Here is a 17,739-nt window from a genome sequence, read left to right on the forward strand (position 1 = left end):
AGCACAGTGAGGCTATATAGCATTTGCCTGAAAAATGTGAGACCAAAGTGTGAGAGCAGATTTAGGGGGGTTGGTTCTTTGCTTCTGATAGCTAAATTAACTAGGCCTATTAAAAACTATAAACAAAGAAAAAAAGAAAATAAGGCAACTAGAGTGATAGGACAGAGAGAGTGGAAAAAGCTAGACATGACTTGTGCCAATATTCATCATAGAGCTGATATTTCTGCAATGCAAACAGGCGCCCAGGCACATGTGCAGAAGAGACGTTTCTCTTGATAATTTTAGACACCCCTCCAAAGCACACACAGTTTTAAAATGTGACTTCTGTGTGCATCTAGTCTACTGTGTATTACACCTGGCAGAGAGGGGGTGGAAAAACCAGATTCTCATGATGAATCGATCACCAGGAAAACGTAGGAACTGTGATGACAAAACAGAACTGTACAGTGGGCTCTGGGTAAAAAAAAAAAACAATGGCAAAAACATGAATTATAAATTTGACTGGAAGCAAGAAATGTTTAAGAAAACATAAGGAATATAGATGTCAGCATTAAGCCTAATATGAGGTAAGAGAGAGCGTGAGAGAGAATGAGAGAGATGTGGCAGAAGGAGAGCAAAACTGAAAGCATGGAGGAGGAAAGGAAGGATGAAGAAGCACATTTAAGTGCTGACAGGGTGAAAGGAGAAGAACAAACCATGTATCATCCTAGAGAGTGCACAGCAGAAACACAGAATATAAAGGTGAAAAATTTGTGAGAATGAGATGAGTAGACATGAGAGGAAGATACAAAAGCATCACCTGCTAAAGGCTCAGACTGAGCAGAACTGCTCTGATCAATTTGAAAAATGTTAATAAGTTTTAACTGATAAAACTGCAATGTTAATGTATAATTCATTCAGCTTCATTTTTTTCTAAACTTGTCTTTATTCTCTGAGTTTTTTCACTGTAACCACTCATGCTATTAAATGAAGTGTCTCTTAGGGAGCCTAAAACAGTTACCCATTAAATACCTGAATCTGTTAAGGTGATGTCCCTGTTTGCACCTGATGGAAATCTTATTTTGAAATGAAAAAATGTTTTGCTGTGCTACTGCTGACACTCTAACCTCTAATCACCCAGTAATAAGGCTATACTCTTTAGACCAATCAGAAACAAGCAAAGAAGGTTGGAAGTCAGGTTTCATCAAATGCATCCAGTATCAGTGACTTGATCCAGGGAGAACAGATGATTGGTTCTCCAAACAACCATGTAAGGTATCGTGAGGGGCAGTGCTTGCTGTTGCAATAAAAATGAGTCCTAAAAATGTCTTCAAGTTGCAGCCCTAATTTATTTGTCTTAAGGGGATTGCTGTTTTTAAAAGATTTTGCACAAGTTGCAAATGTAGTCAGTCCAAAGCAATCAGTTTAAATGTGATACAACCACTGCTGACACACAGTTCGAGTGAGCACAACATTGTGAAATCAACATATCCACCATTATCACAGTGCAAATCAAGTATGTGTGCTGAACCTTACTGTCACTTAAAATAATTAAAGCAAGGACAGCTATAGCAGTTCACATATAAACAGTGCAGGTCTTTCTACTTCACAACACTGTATTAAAATATACAAATGATTATAAGGCACAATGGGCAGAATTTATTCCTCTCTTTGAAGTCTGAATCTAATGGTAGCCAACAAAAACACACTAATGTACCGTCTACATGGAGTAAGATGGTGTTAGTGCACCTATAAAACACCAATACAGACACCCCCCTGCTGCCCACAAAACAGGATACAAGTCTTTAGTGTAACCCATGAAACACAAGTGAAACTGTCTCCCTCTCATGCTCCCTCACCTTTTGTCTCTTTCTCTTGGCTGTGTCAGTCAGGCTTCACTAACAACAACCAGAAATAGAGAATGGACAGTCAAACACCATGACTACAAGACGTATTCAACCAAAAATGGTCAGTTAGAGTTGAGTGGAAAATACTAAAACTCAACGACAAGAAAAGGCAAAGCAGAGGAGAGGAGGGCATAAATGAAGCCCCCAAAAACAGCGTAAGTGTTCACAGTGCTGGTCTAAACCATTCTAGTGAAGGACTTTGGTTCTTGTTACCAATGCTAACTCTGAGAGACGAGACAGTCCAAGTAACTTCAAAACAATGCTGATTTATTCCATGAATACAGGTAAAAATTAACATTACACGCTCAGGTATCTTGCACCTCCAAACTGCTCGCAGGCAGATGTAAGATGAAAGACCCTGAACCACAACAGGCCTATACATTATATCCCCTCGGTTGGGCTAGCCCCATACTACACAGAAACGTCAACCGAGACGTCTCTGTTACCAGCTTTGCAGCTGGTCATAGCAGTAGTCAAAACATGAAGCAAATCAACGTGTGAATGTGTGTGTCTGTTGGTTAAGTGGTGTGTAGCTAAAAACATTCTCACGACCTCTAGTAACATGTCGTGGCTTAAACATAAGAACCTATTATGGCTAAGGCTACAGTTATACACGTCATAATAATAATATTAAACATCCTGTCTGCTGACAGTCATCAACTCTTCTCTCTAGTTATCCTTGACCAGATGTACCCTGTAGAAACTCATAAGCATGACTAAGCATTTAACAGTCTAACTAGACATCCTATCTCCACTAAACATTTCTAATACATAAAGTATCTATCCAATATCTATCGGACTAAAAATACCTAACACTAGGCAGACCAGTATGAATCAGTTAAATCATAATGTTTTTGAGGTGGGAAAGTGGAGAGAAGAGAGACAGAAAGAAAGGGAGAGACAGAGTCAGAGCAAGGGGAAACAGCACTTTTGAGGGTGATGGAGGGGTGGCTGAGAAAGAAGGGGAGGAGAGATTAGTGTCATTAAAGAGCCCTAATCCTATGACTAGCATGGCTGGCACTAAAATGGAGGATCACACGGCTTTTTAACGGCGCCTTTGTCAGTCAGCCGCGAGGGGACCTGGCAAGACAAGGCCGAATGGCAAACTGGGAGAAACTGGAGGACGGGGTTGGGGGGCAAAGAAAATTTCAATGAAAAGTAAAATTAGAGAAGAGTCCTCAAGAGGAGAGAAGATGAAGAGGATGGATGGTTGAGGGAGGGGGGCTGAAGAATAAAAAAAAAGAAAAACAGGCAAGAGAGGGCGGACGCTAACACATGCTGTTTCTACCCGCCTCCTCTTCCTCCATTCTGTTCTTCTCTGGTGAACAAGAAGAGCGGAGTGGAGGACCACAGGGCCCCAATCGCTCTGCTCCTGCTTTATCTCTCACTCTGCAGTCTTCTGCTTTCCCATCTATTCCCTCTATCCTTCATCCCTCCCTCTGTCCCCAGCAGTCCTTCTACTCTTGTCTTCATCTCTCTTCCACTACCTCCCCTCCCTCGCTCCCTCCCTCTGTCAGCTTTCATGTTGTTACTCATTATAGCGCTGACATCTCTCCCTCCATCCCCCCGTCGCTCCGACAGTCTCTCCCCTACTGGTGTTGGCCTTCACCCCTGTGTCTCAGCCTGGACGGGACCGGGGGGGGAGGGGGTTCCAGATGGAGAGACTGAACTCCAGAGGAGAGGGAAGAGCTGGCAGGATGAGAGCAGAGGAGAGAAGAGGGGAAAGCCCAAGGGTCTGTAATAAGAAATTGAAAAGCCCAGAAAGGAACTAAACAGACCACCTGACTCTACCTAAAATCACAGACACACAAACACACATATGCAAACAACACACACTCTCTCTGCATGTCTCTCTAATAGGCCAGACAGTGTGGCAACGTGTGGAGGACATAGCCTTGGTGAAACACTCTAATGAAGAAATACACATGCTGATCGATCTCTCTTTATGTTCCTACCTCCCCCGTATGCTGCCCCCCTACCTAAACTCACTAACTCTGTCCTGGCTGTCACACAGAAGGAAACTATATCAAAGCAGGTGGGTTTATAAGATGGAACTTTTATTACAACAAACTTTACAGACTATTGTAACCTTGAGATGTAATGATTGTTAACTCCATAAACCCATTTAAAAATTAAATAAGAAAACCAGAGGGCATAATTGAAGTATTGCATAGAAGTAAATGACTCATTGGGCTTACATGGAAGCAGCACTCAAGAACATCAGTTCAGTTAGTTTGCTCTGGATAACAGTGTCGACTAAATGCCTGAAATGGAAATATAATTCATGTATGTCATGCTCTCTCTATTTTTTATCACTTTGATGTTTGAATCAAAGGAGCTCAGCTTAAGATGAGAAAAAATATGTATTGGAACACAAGACAGTGCCTGGGCTGAATGTTATTCTCATATCAAAGGAATTATCAAGGGGTTTATATCTTTCATCCTAACTTTGATTCAATTCAGAATAAGCAAGGAAGCAAGGTTGTTCAATTTTACACAGAACACATTCATGCTAACATGGCTGTTATTCCAAATATCAACAGCTCAATGTAAACCTGTGTAATTCTGTCAAGGAAACCTGACTGCTTTCTGACATTGTCCCACGTGAGCTGTAAATGGATGTGTTCACCTTGGGTTCAGCTGTCTGCCTGCTCAAATTTTAATCCTAATCTGTCGTCCTCTAACCTCCACCCCTTCCAGCTCCTATCATTCAACCCCCCTCCCTCCCTTTCCGCCTTTACTAGCCATCGGCTCAGACCTGCACCTTTACCAGCGAGACCCCCGCTGACCTCCTATCCATCCATTCCTTTCTCACTTCATCCCTCCTTACACTGTTCCTCAGGGCCACTCCAATGGCCCTAGGCTGCCCCAGGCATACACACACACACACACACACACACAGCCCCAGACTCACCATAGGGGGCAGAAAAACAACTTCCACCCTTGGCTCACCCTGGGTAGCCCAACACACACTGACTCTTGCTTTCACTCTCTCTCACACAGAACACACATGCACACAGACACAAACACAGTTAAGATAAAATTCAACATCCAATACTATGTTAATCTGATGGAAAAGAAGCACATCATAAACTGATTACTGATCACTTTTTCACCTTATTTTGCAAAGATCATTCTGTAGGTTAAAATAAAGGCAGCTATTTCTTTTGGATTCATGTCAGAAATCATTTAGATGAGCAACAGTGTAAACCTAGACTTACATTTCTCAAATAAATTGGGATGATTTTCTTTTCAATAAAAGGAACTGTACAACTTAATTCAGTTAGGTGCAATTAAGAGTTAGAGTCAAAGACACAATACATACAAGTCACGATTCACTCATTGGCTTTACAATCATGTTACAATCACTGCAAGGTTTTTCCAGCTATTACAGGCAGTGCAGTGAGATAGCCAGACATGAGAATTCAGGAAAGATCCCTACCTAGCTCTGTGATTATTATATGCGCTGCCATGGCAACCAATAAGCTGAGCACAGCTTACTGGTGGCAGTGCATTATGAGAATTGCACAGTTGGAAGGTTTATTTGACCAGTCAGATTGTTTGGCTGAGCCTACCTGTTGTGTGGTCTATCTGATGCAGCTGTGAAAAAGTACTGGAGCAGTAGTGAAAAAGTACGAATAAGAATTTACTCTGCCACAGAAGATAAAGAGACAGACTAACACATTTTATAGCCAGTTCCACAAAAAGCCCTCACAAGTGACACTGTCCCTGGTCTAGATACTCAGTAAAGTCTATAAAATGCATTCATAATATGGGCTGATCTTAAATGGGTGCAGTGGTTCACAAATATATACACGTCAGTAACCCTGGCTTATGCTTGGAGGACCTACAGTCCTCTGCTGCTGTCCTTGTAGCGCACAAGGGATGCAGTCTGTTGGGATGACCACAGACACAACCATACACACATGCCACAGCAAGGACAGATAGAAAAGACCATACGTCCAGGGCTTGAGCCCTTGAGGACACCGTGGATGGACACACACACATACACACACACCCAAACACAAGCATTCACACACAGGCTGTGGGGACCCTCACCTTCTGCCCTGGGAATGGTCCGGCTGCTTTGGATGCTTTTGGGGGCCAGCCCTTCCATATGGGCAGTGTGCGTTTGTGTTGGTGTGTGAGTGTGTTTGAGGGCAGAAGGTTGGGGGCAGGGGGCTAAGGATGGGGGTGGATGGACAGCGAGGTGGCAGATGACAAGTTTGTCTCTCCCACACAGCATACATTGATATACTCTATACAAACACCTAACAAAACACAGAGAATGCCTCAACACTTAGAGACGAGGTCACTGCAGGTTACTGAATGAATAAACTTCATTCAGGCTTAAAATGAACTAGTTTATGACAGTATCTGATGCTTCTGTATACCGTACAGGAATACAGTAGGTTAGATGATGTTGAGCATCAAAGGAATCACTGAAAATATGTGAAGCTCAGTAGCACTGGAAATACAGTGCCTTGCGAAAGTATTCGGCCCCCTTGAACTTTGCGACCTTTTGCCACATTTCAGGCTTCAAACATAAAGATGTAAAACTGTAATTTTTTGTGAAGAATCAACAACAAGTGGGACACAATCATGAAGTGGAACGAAATTTATTGGATATTTCAAACTTTTTTAACAAATAAAAAACTGATGAAGCTCAGTAGCACTGGAAATATAAAAACTTACAAGTCAAAATCTTTGGTGGTAAAGAGTACAGTGACATGCTTCCACGGTGGCACAGTACAGACACAGAGAAAGTCACAAACACACACTATGTGGAAGAGGATATGTCTGCTCTTTCCACACTCCTCTCTTTTTCTCATCCTCTCTTTTCCAACTCTTTGTTTCCCAACAAACTGGTTTACCTCACTGTGCCATGATTTCCTCAGACTATTTAATTAATCTCTTCTTTACATCCAGCCAAAGCAGAGAGCAAGGCACCTTATACACCTGAGGGTTAGCGGTCCTGTTTCCTACTCATCTCTCCATCCTGCTTTCTGTCCATCTTGTCTGCTGTTTGCTCACTCAGAAATGAGAACCAGCAGTTGGACAGAGTGCTAGATAAACAACACCATCATGCCAACATACACATACAGTACCTGACATGCACACATGCTTGCATGAAGACGCACACACAAGGTTGTGTGGTCCCATTGTGTGCATGCCGGCGGCTATACCATCTATTTATAAAAATGAGGTTTGGTGGACTGACAGACCGCTCACTAACCTAGAAACACATTCACCTGAGTCACATACAGTTCTGATTCAATTCCCATACCTTCACACAGACACACTAGCTCATAAATGCACACATTCATGCACATAAGGAGGCCCATGGATGTTTACTGAAATACCCACAGTAGTATCCAGATTACTATAACAATACACATACAGTTATGAACATCAGCTGAATTCTATTTTGAAGCATTATTAGTGCTGCCTTGTGAGTAATAATGGATAATTACAGTTTAGCAATGACCTACATTCTTCCGAATAGGTCCATGTACTGTATACATTCATCATTTGGTTGATATAAATTTGAAATAAATAAAACACAAACACACTCAAAAAGGCTTCCTGTGTTCACCTATGCGTACATGGGACGTATAAATAAGCGATGCAAACAGCTGGAGCCTGTTGTTTAAAATGAAACACACTGTTACACACATATACACACAAGTAAACAAACAAATACATTTTTGTACATGTAGTACAAATATATCAAAGACACACAAACAGCATTTTAACCAAATTGCAAAGCCTCTCCATTTAGAGCAAAAACCTGAAGTTGCACAGGTATGTACTGTTAGCTGCGAAGAGATGGGTCTAACGAGAGACTGAGAGAAAATGAAGAGAGAGAAACAGAAAGGCAATGAGGCTTCTGAAGTCCCAAGGGAGAATGGCAGAGGGAGGTCCTGTGCACAGGGGATGCCCAAGAGCAAGCTGAGAAAGATGGGTGCCTCCTGCCCACAGCTCTCCTTCCCTCCCCTCACTTCTGGATGAGATTCTGGACAGCCCCCTACTCATGACTCCTAAACCCCCCATGAGAGGAATATGTGCACATGCACCCACACACATACACGCACAGGCACTGAAGAGGAGTCTCCAGGGGCGGAGCAGAGCAGTGCAGAACACCTGGACCTGCCATTAGTGACACACTCAGGGATTAGAGGCACAGACGGCAAGAGAGATGGAGAGAGAAAATGCACACAGAGAGAGACACACATGCACTATTTTGAGAAAGTAATATGCATAAACATACATAAACACATGCAAGCGCTAACAAATAGCAAATAAACCAAAGTAAGCAGGCAAAAACATTAGCACATTCAAACTAAATACTAAACAAATTTTCATCGCACTCTCATCACAAGAATTTTAACACTTTTGCTTGTGTTCAGTTTGTTTTTGCTTGTGTTCAATTAGTCCAAACAGCCAAAGAACCAACTATACAGATTGTAGCTACAGCTGGCTGACAGCACACAGACTAAATAACATCAAATAACATAAAGTATACATGTAAAGTAGACCCATCCCTTTTTTCTAGTTGTCTTGAGGCCACGATTCAGAGTGGATTTAGCTACAGAGTAAGGTGTGATTTTGACCTCAAATTTGACTTGAATCTAAAAGTCAGAAAGGTACTAGCAGCATCCATCCATTATCTATACTGCTTATTCCTGAATAGGGAAGGGGGGGGCGCCCAGGTCACTAGTCTATCACAGGGCTGACACTTAGAGACAGACAGCCACACACACACACACGCACACGCACAATCACTCCTATGGGCAATTTAGAGTCACCAGTCAACATAAGCTGCATGTCTTTGGACTGTGGGAGGAAGGTACTAGCAACATTTACAGTATATATCAAATACCTGCAATATTTATCAATATAATTATGTCAAATTTACATTTAGCTGTCAGTTTATTTGTAGTCCCAAGGAAGAATGGCAGAGGGAGGTCCTTATTTATTTTTGTAAATAAATTTGAAAAACATCTGTTAATAGATTTGACTGATTAATTCCAAACATAATTTCAAAGACTGAAGCACCAACAGGCTTTCCTGTCCATTTCATTTGAAGGAATTTTAACTGACTTCACTATTTATACAGGGTTCAAGAACTACATGTGCTTTTTAGAGTTTTGTAGATGTTCAGGCTGTTTTGTACACAACTCTCTTTATGTCCTGGATAGTGACAATGAGTACACATACATGTCAACATACACTAAAGTCCTTCCTCATTGTCATGCTACCTGGACAAAGTGTGCTAATTACTTTTGTATTAAACCTTTCACTCCCCTGAGAAAGACAATATTACTGGGGTCAAGGGCAGAGAGAGACAGGGAGATGAATTTGCAGGAGAAGGGTGGAGAGAGAGAGAGAGAAAGAGATGTAAGGGTCCACAATAACGTGAAAACAAAACAGCCAGTAACAGACGCATGAAAAAATAACTGTGGTGTAGAAAAGATGAGTATCACACACAAGGTACAATAAACATGATGAGACTGACATACTGTATGTGTATCATTTGTGTGTCAGCTGAAATTTTATGTCACCTTCATATGCTCCAAAAATGTCTTTTTTACTTAACACAGATAAGTTGTTGACAGCTTTCACCAATCAAAATGAATATAGACAAAGAGACATGCATATGTCAACAAAAAGGAAATGATCCCCAAGTTTCAAGTTCAATGTGATGGCGGAGAAGGAGAGGTTTCAAAACAAACCGTCCAGAAAAGAGGCTCCTGTGTGAATGAAAGGCCACACACTGGCTGCTACAAAGAGCAGTGCTCAGACACACACAAGGACGAATGCAAAGACAGAAAAAAAGGTAAATCTGGTAAGAAAGGAAACTGTGTGTGCGCGCGTGTGTGTGAGCTTTTGACATTAAACAGATCAAAGAGGGGAGAGGTCAGCAGGGCAGAGAAAGAGAAAGACACAGAGAGAGAGGCCAGGGGGTCCCACAGTTACAACCTGCATCCGCCAAGCTGAGCCAGGTGTGACTTTCTGTGTATGAGCATGCTTGTGTGTGTGTGTGTGTGTGTGTGTGTGTGTGTGTGTGTGTGTGTGTGTGTCTGTGCGTCTGTGCGCACATAGGTAGCCCAACCATGGCTATGGAATGAATGGTTGTTTCGAGGGGAAATTGTTCCTTTTCACATGGAAACGCATGCGCCTCACCACTTTCTTCTCCCCACTGTGACTTCCCAATAGGAAAAACAAAGGAAAGACACACAATAAGTATACAAATATACACAGTTACAGATAGAGATGAAGCAACACAAGCACTGAAACATGCAAAGACCCTGCAGAACAAACGTATGCATACAAACACTGTTTCATAATGTGCAAAAAGTTAAATCAAACATTTGTAATAATGCAGAGGTAAAGGTGCACCTGTGAGGCACATATATGATATGAAAACATGAGCACACATGCATGTGAGTGCATATAATTGGATACACACACAAAACACAGTGGGGTTGGGAGTATCTGTGGTGGAGGGGTGCAGATCAATGGAGACCACTGACTGCTTGGTCTCCAAAGCAGAAAAGCGGATTGCTCTGGGACCCAAGCTATGGTACAGCACCACACTGACTTCAAACACACACATAGTTGCAGACACGCAGCTGAACATATACACACACAGCACAAACAACATGAGTACACATAAACTCCAGTTCTGTTTGTGTGTCTCTCTCACACATGTGCATGCCCACACACATAACACACACAGCACTGGCAGAGGACGCAATGGTCTAATAGAGCGGTGAGAGCTGAGGAATGGAAATTCCTCATTGACTGAATGGGGCTCATTATGCTTTCACACCTTCAGAGGTGACCCCCCTAAGGTCAAAGGTCAAAGTGTTTTTTGTCATATGCACAGTTAGGAAACGTGTTTCCCTGTACAATGAAATTCTCACTTTGCACATGAATGCCACACAATACAACTGAAATATAAAGTAGATGAGCAATAACACAAATCTAAATAGGCAGTAAAATCCCAAATCTAAGGCACTTTAAAGCAGCAAGTGAAGGGAGCAAATAAAAATACAACAAGAACACAATATAATGCAGAGAGAATATATGCTACGTGGGAGCCGTGGAGTGTAAATACTTGGCAGTGAGTGTGCAATTATGCAACTGCAAAATGAGTAGTGAACAGCCCTGCTGGGGGTGGGTGGGGTTCATGAGGATGGAGGCAGCTTTCCTACACACCCTGCGGTGGTAAATGCTCTGCAGAGAGGGCAGTGGAGTCCTGGTGATCTTCTCCACAGTCTTTACCACTCTCTGCAGGCGCTTGCGGTCCATAGCAGTAGTGCTGCCATACCAGACGGTGATGCAGCTGGTCAAGATGCTCTTGACGATGCAGCTGTAGAAGTTGCTGAGGATCCTAGGCGACATTCCAAACCTCCTCAGCCTCCTCAGGAAGTACAGCCGCCGTTGGGCCTGCTTGACCAGCATCAGCACAGCTAATCTCCCTCTTTTCTGTTTGCCATCATGTTCTGACCCATGTACATTGGTATCCATCCATCCTTCTGCAACCTCTCTACAACTCACTAAAGCCTTTTGGTCCAGCCTCTTTTTTCCCTCTCAACCTCTCTTAGTGTCATCCTGCTTAGGTCCTGCTTGTCCTTTGCTACTGTAGCTCAAGGTTTTCAAAATGACAATATGAAATTCCAATGTGTACTTAGTGTATTCGGGATCACAACCAGGACAATAATGCTGGTGACTGTTTATCCTATTGCTTTAGAATACTGTCTAGACTTAGAGTATGTTGCACAACAGTAAAAACCGCTGTGTTACCAGATGTGTAAATAGGGTTCTTTTTCTAACTATGGTCATTGAAGATAACTTCTTTTAAATCCAGCCCTTATTTTATTCACCTCCGTTCTTTTCTGTATCATATTATTCTCCGTATCATCCACTGTGCATGATTGTTCATCCCCCTGCTGCAGATCCTTCTTCCTGAACGAGCCTCATTCCTCCATCTCTCTCTCCTTCACTCCTTCTCATCTCCATCTCCTTCCCAACCCCCTACCCTCTGCCTAAAAGCAGAAGCATGCCCCAAAATTAATTTAAACGGAGGAATTAAATTAAAAGCAAAGCCTCTGGAGTTTTATTATGTACTAATGTTTGAACCGTTAACTTGAATTGTATTACTAAAATATGAATAATTAAGGGCTAGTGGGGGCTAATATTACATCAGAAAAGGGAAAGAAAAACAAATCATACTACTGGAATATGTTTAACAGAAACTGATTTAGTCACAGGCGACATGGTTTGCAGTGATTTGCACTGTTGCCTCACACCAAGAATGTTCTTGGTTCGAGCCCAGGCTGACCTCGTGCCTTTCTGTGCCGAGTGTGCCTGTCTGGGTTCTCTCCAGGTACTGAGTGTGCCTGTCTGGGTTGTCTCCAGGTACTCTGGCTTCCTCCCACAGTCCAAAGGCATACCGCTTAGGTTGACTGGTGACTCTAAATTGCCTGTAGGAGTGAGCATGGTGTCAGGCCTGTGATAAACTGAAGACCTGTCCAGGGTGTACCCCGCCTCTCGCCTAGTGTCAGCTGGGATTATTAGCTCCAGCCCCCCTCTTTATGATAAGTGGTATAGATAATGGATGGAGAAGATGAATTTGTGGGAGGCAGAGGTGAGTAAGCAGGAAGGATATTAGCAAAACAGTGTGTAGCAGTAGTAGTGTGCATTGCTGGTAAAGTATATTGTCAAGGGCTGAGTGTAAGGCTACCTATCCATGCTGTAACCTACTCTGAGTTTGAATGTATCGGACAATTTCCTGAAGGAAATGACCTGATGTAGTGAGCAGAAATAAGACACCCATACAATGAGTCAAACATTTGAGCTTTAGTTTGGAAAACAAATGAGAAGGTTTCTTCTTCTTTTCTTGCAGAATAAAGTGAATTCTTGCTACGTGAGTGGCCTAATTTACATTTATTGGATAACATTATCAGGAGATAATATTATCAGGATAATGCACAAATTCACACTTAAGCCCTTTTCAGACATGCACTGAAATTATCTACACATTACCTGGAGGACCTGTATGTGAGAACACAAATGTCCAAGTCAGTCGACCCAGATGTTAAGCTGACTTTACACTGTCAGCTCCCTAGTACAAATTCCGTGTAAGGTCTGAGTGAGCCAGAGTTAGCCCATGTGAGAAAACGGCAGCGTATAGTCCAGAGTATTCACATGCTGATGATGTTCTAACATGTGACCAAAGGAAAACAAACATTGAATGGTGAAGAAAAATGGTCATTTACAATGAAAATACCTGACTGGAGACATGACCACATTTCGGAACTTCTGTTGTTAAGAGCCATCAGCAGAATCATCAGACACATTTAAGGAACAGCAAGAGATTCAGTTATAAACCAGCTATGTGACCATGTTATGTCCTGCCTCTTGCACACTCTACCAAATTGCTCCTCCCTCCCATAAACCAAAGAGTATTTCAAGCAGGTGATGCAACTGACAAAGACTATGTTGTGTGCTACGTGTGTGAAAAGGCAAATCTTGACAAAGTTTGGGGCTGATTCTGCAGACATAGTCCAGAAGTCATGTCTGAAAAGGGCTTTACATAGACAACGCAGCTGGCTGTCACTGGGTTCCGGCGATACTGTAGCTCTGGGAGTATGTTGTGTTGAGCTGTTTAAGAGTGTTATAGTATCTCAGCTGAGAGGTCAATAAGACACTAAACTCATAATAAGTCCATAAGTGCAAAAAAATAACATTACAGTGCAGCGAGACTGATGAGTAGAGCCTGTTTCACTTTTCTCAGTGTGTTTCACTACACACTTTAATGTAAATGTGAGTGAAGTGAGTTAGGACTGGAGAAAAAAGGTTGAGGCAGATGGTTAATTCCAGAAAATTCTTTTTTTTTTTAAATCTGTCTTAACACGCCTTTGACTCAGCACAGTGGTACATAATATAACACATGCCATTTGAAACCCCTGACACACAATGGACATGCCATGGTGCAGCTCACAGAGCATGAAGTATAATTGAAATGAAACTTAGGTTCTGTCCTGGATAGTCTTTTGTGTGATATGTCACTTATTTCCCCACCTGTAGAGCCCATCTTTTCAACTATGACTTACCAGAAAATGTATTTTTTGAATATTATCTGGATAAAGCTGGACCTGTGGGTTAGGCACAGTGCAGGCAGACTTGTGCTTTACCTTCATTAACATGTGGGTTCACATTGCAAAGATGGACATTTTATCACGTTGTAATGGGAGTTTAGAAAATTGATCTCTGTGGATGCCTTCTTGTGTGACAACAAAGTGACATATATTATAAATACAAATATCTATACCATTCTGATTCCTTTCTTTTCTCTAAACTCTGTGGATCCACTCTCACACACATTTATTATGTGTGTAGTATTTACACACACACACACACACACACACTCTCTAAATCACCTCACAGGGTCCCACAGCCCTATCTAGCTTTCCTTAACTTTTTCTCACACTGCCTCTCGTCTATGAGCCTCTGCATTTGTGTACTGCATGTGTGTGTTGTGAGATTGACTATGTTGCACTGCAAAATTATTAGTCTTCTTGTCATGTCTCTGATGTGAACCCCCCCCCCTTATCAGCCAGCGAACAGTCAGCCCCCCGGCCCCCTCTGCAGCTGTCACTGCACCCCCCACAACACACACTATTCTCTGAGGACAAACTCCCTAACACACACACTAAATACCCACATACACTCAAATTGCAGGCACATACAAAGCTCTGAACACAAGCTCAAGCAGTTCTTGACTCACATTCACACACAATTTTATCTGCTCATATGCAGGCCGTATGGCTTGGCAGCCAACAAAGGGGAGAAATATCTACTCATTTGACCACCCCAAACCCCCAAATGCCCTCCACCCACCACCCATTGCCCCACTAAAATCAGCCCCAGTGCTAACACTTTCCCAGGAATAGCAAAAGAGGGCAACGCAAGATGGAGGTAGGTCCTCATAGCAGTGCTTCTTCCAGGTGGAGTTCATTACTCAAGCAGGGCACCCTCTCCAGCCACGAGCCAGTAGCACTACCAAGGTAAAGAAGCCAGGCAGCAGTCAGCCAACACACACACACACACACACACACACACACACCAACCCATTACCTTAAATCCCCCAACACAGACATAAACCCTGTAGTGTAATGCCCCAGCTGAGCTGCTGTCAGAGTGGAGAACTAGGCAAAAGAGAAAAAGGAAGAGTAAAGACAGACGGTGAGACAAAAGAGAGAAAAGATGGAGAGTCACATGACTAGATCGGTGGGATGAAGGATCAACAGATGCAGCAACCCAGCCTGACTAATGCAAGTGCTTCCCCCTTTCCTTAAACTCATTTTCCCCTTTCTTCATTGTTGTTGTTTGTTTTGTTTTGTTTATCTGAGTGCCCTGTCTTCCATGCTCTTCAGCAGGCCTCACTCCTGACTTATTTAGCAGTGTATTTTCTGTCAGATTTGAAAAATCAAGAGCATGTTGATTAATATTTCAAGACATTTCAGTTGCTCTGGTGTGAAAGAGAGAAAGACAAAGACAGAGGGAGAGAAGGGAATATGAGAGAGGAATTCTCTTGTTCCTTAACCCCAATTCTAGGATTCACGCTGGGAGTAGAAGCATGCATGAACGTACACACACATGCCCAGAAAACACACTGAAGACTTCAAACAAAATGATCACTTATAAGTACTGTACTGCACACACACATGCCTGCCACATATACTGTACTGAAAAAATGTATCACAGAAAAAAGCAAATGAATCCATGCTTTCTCTCACCTGAACTACCCAATGGTTATATGCTAATTTATGTTCACATCAGTTAAGTTCATTAATCAAAGCAAAGACACGAGGACTATGAAGCCATGACGGGCATTTGTTCTTGCTACATGTGTTAAACAATAACTAGATTAGGGAAAAAAAACTTAAGCAGACTGTTCCAGTGTCATTACTTCATTATTACAACAGCAGAGACTAGGGTGCTGGGATAAATGACCGATAGAAACCCCAGAAATCCCATATCTATAGGTCTAAATTATTATAGAAAATCTTTTTCTCTGAAAACACACTACACAATTCTTTTAATTTAGTTGCTATTTATTTCCAAGTGCTTCTCGACACACAACAGTTCCAACACGTCTCAACAATACACACTCAAACACACAAGCCACACATGCACAAGAAATATGCATGCACTGATGATCATTTAACAAAAAACAAACAAAAAACATACATACACACATATGTGTGCACACTGAAACACACACTTGACAATGGCCCTCCCCTGTGACTTCCCATAGTGCAGTGAATTCCAATCAGGCAATAAGCAGGACAGCTATTTCTAGGGACAAAGGACAGGGAGAGGAGTGAGGAGGGGTGGAAGGAAAGATGGAGAGGAGGGAGGCAGGGAGGGAAGGGGGGAGGGAAACAAAGAGTTCTGGTAGCACCCAGGGGAGAAGACCTAGAGCAGCTGACGTCATTGTGTGTGCATGTGTGTTAAGCAATGGGGTGGGGGTAAATGGGAGTGAGAGAGAGAGGCTGGCAGAGTTGGTCCTCCTGCCCCCCTAGGGAGCTCTTGAGGCAGGGAGAGAACAGAACAGATCAGGGCTCCCAGCCCCCACATAATCAAGGGGCCCAGATAGAAAGCCTGGCAAAAACAGCTGCAACTGTCAGTCAGTTAACAAAAGTCAGTCATTTATTTAGATATAAATACAGTAAACCAGCTAATTTATTAATAAAAGGCATGACTGAGCAACTCAAGAGTCAGCCACTGGCTGGGATGTCCATCTCTCCACCCAGCCACGGCCAGTGTGATGACCGGTACTGTCATGGTCTACATCTCTCCCCTACAGCAGATATGAATCCTTGTCCCTCTACTGGGCATCTCACTTTCCTATTCTGCATTTCCGTTCTTTCTGACTTGCTCTCCCTTGATCCACTTCTCCAACCCGCTTTGTCCTTCCCTCCACCCTCCCTCCTCCCTCCCTGGAGTTGTGCTTTTCTCTGACATTTGGCTGGACAAAGGTGAGTTACACCTGAGCGCTGGGTTAAAACTATTATAGGCCCACTCCCTGTGGTACACTGCCCTTTGCAACCACTGTCTGTGACTGAAAATCTGTGCATATGTGTGTCTGTGTGCACATGTATGCATGCATGCAAGAGTGTGCACATGCCTGTACATCTGGGTGTATCTTTGTATCAAATGTAGCATGTTGTACATTGCAAAAGTATATATCATTCAAGTGCATCAACTGCAAGTGGTAATTGAAATTAGGGGATTTTCATCAGTAGACTGACCAAAACTGGGACAAGCAAAATGAAAAGGGAATACACGTATCTTCACAAGTATATACATGTATACCTCTTCCCTATAAGTCACAAATAAAAAAAATTTGAATGAGTAACAAAATGTCTCAGAGACACATCACTGATGAAACCTTAATCAAGTAAACAATTGAGTTGAAAGTGTAAGACTGGTAACACATTTAATGTTCTTACGTAATGTTCAACTACTAAAGGTCTCCTCTTACTGTCCAACCAAAGAGGCCTGGTCCAACTAACTTTGATTTACAGTAAGTGAGGGACAAATTTGTACATTTTACATTTGTAATCAAAAATGATAAGTTTATTGCCCAGTCTCCAAACTTCATGTGGCCTTCAGATTAGATCAAGAACAGTGTGCAGAGAGCTTCATGGAATGGGGTTCCATGGTCGAGAACTTGGTTGTTCAGTGTGACTATTCTTTTTCTGTCTTCCTTTTAAATATACATATACATATACATAAATACATACACATAAATACATGTACATATACATACATG

General features: G+C 42.4%; 1 protein-coding gene across 6 annotated transcripts in view; it reads right to left on the reverse strand.

Moving 5' to 3' along the window:
* Positions 1 to 17,739, reverse strand: part of znf423 (zinc finger protein 423) — a 185,141-nt gene that overhangs the window by 91,122 nt on the left and 76,280 nt on the right. The gene's annotated exons all lie outside the window — the stretch shown is intronic.

Source organism: Monopterus albus, unplaced genomic scaffold (genome assembly GCF_001952655.1).
Source record: "Monopterus albus unplaced genomic scaffold, M_albus_1.0 scaffold65.1, whole genome shotgun sequence".
NCBI classification, from domain to species: Eukaryota; Metazoa; Chordata; class Actinopteri; order Synbranchiformes; family Synbranchidae; genus Monopterus; species Monopterus albus.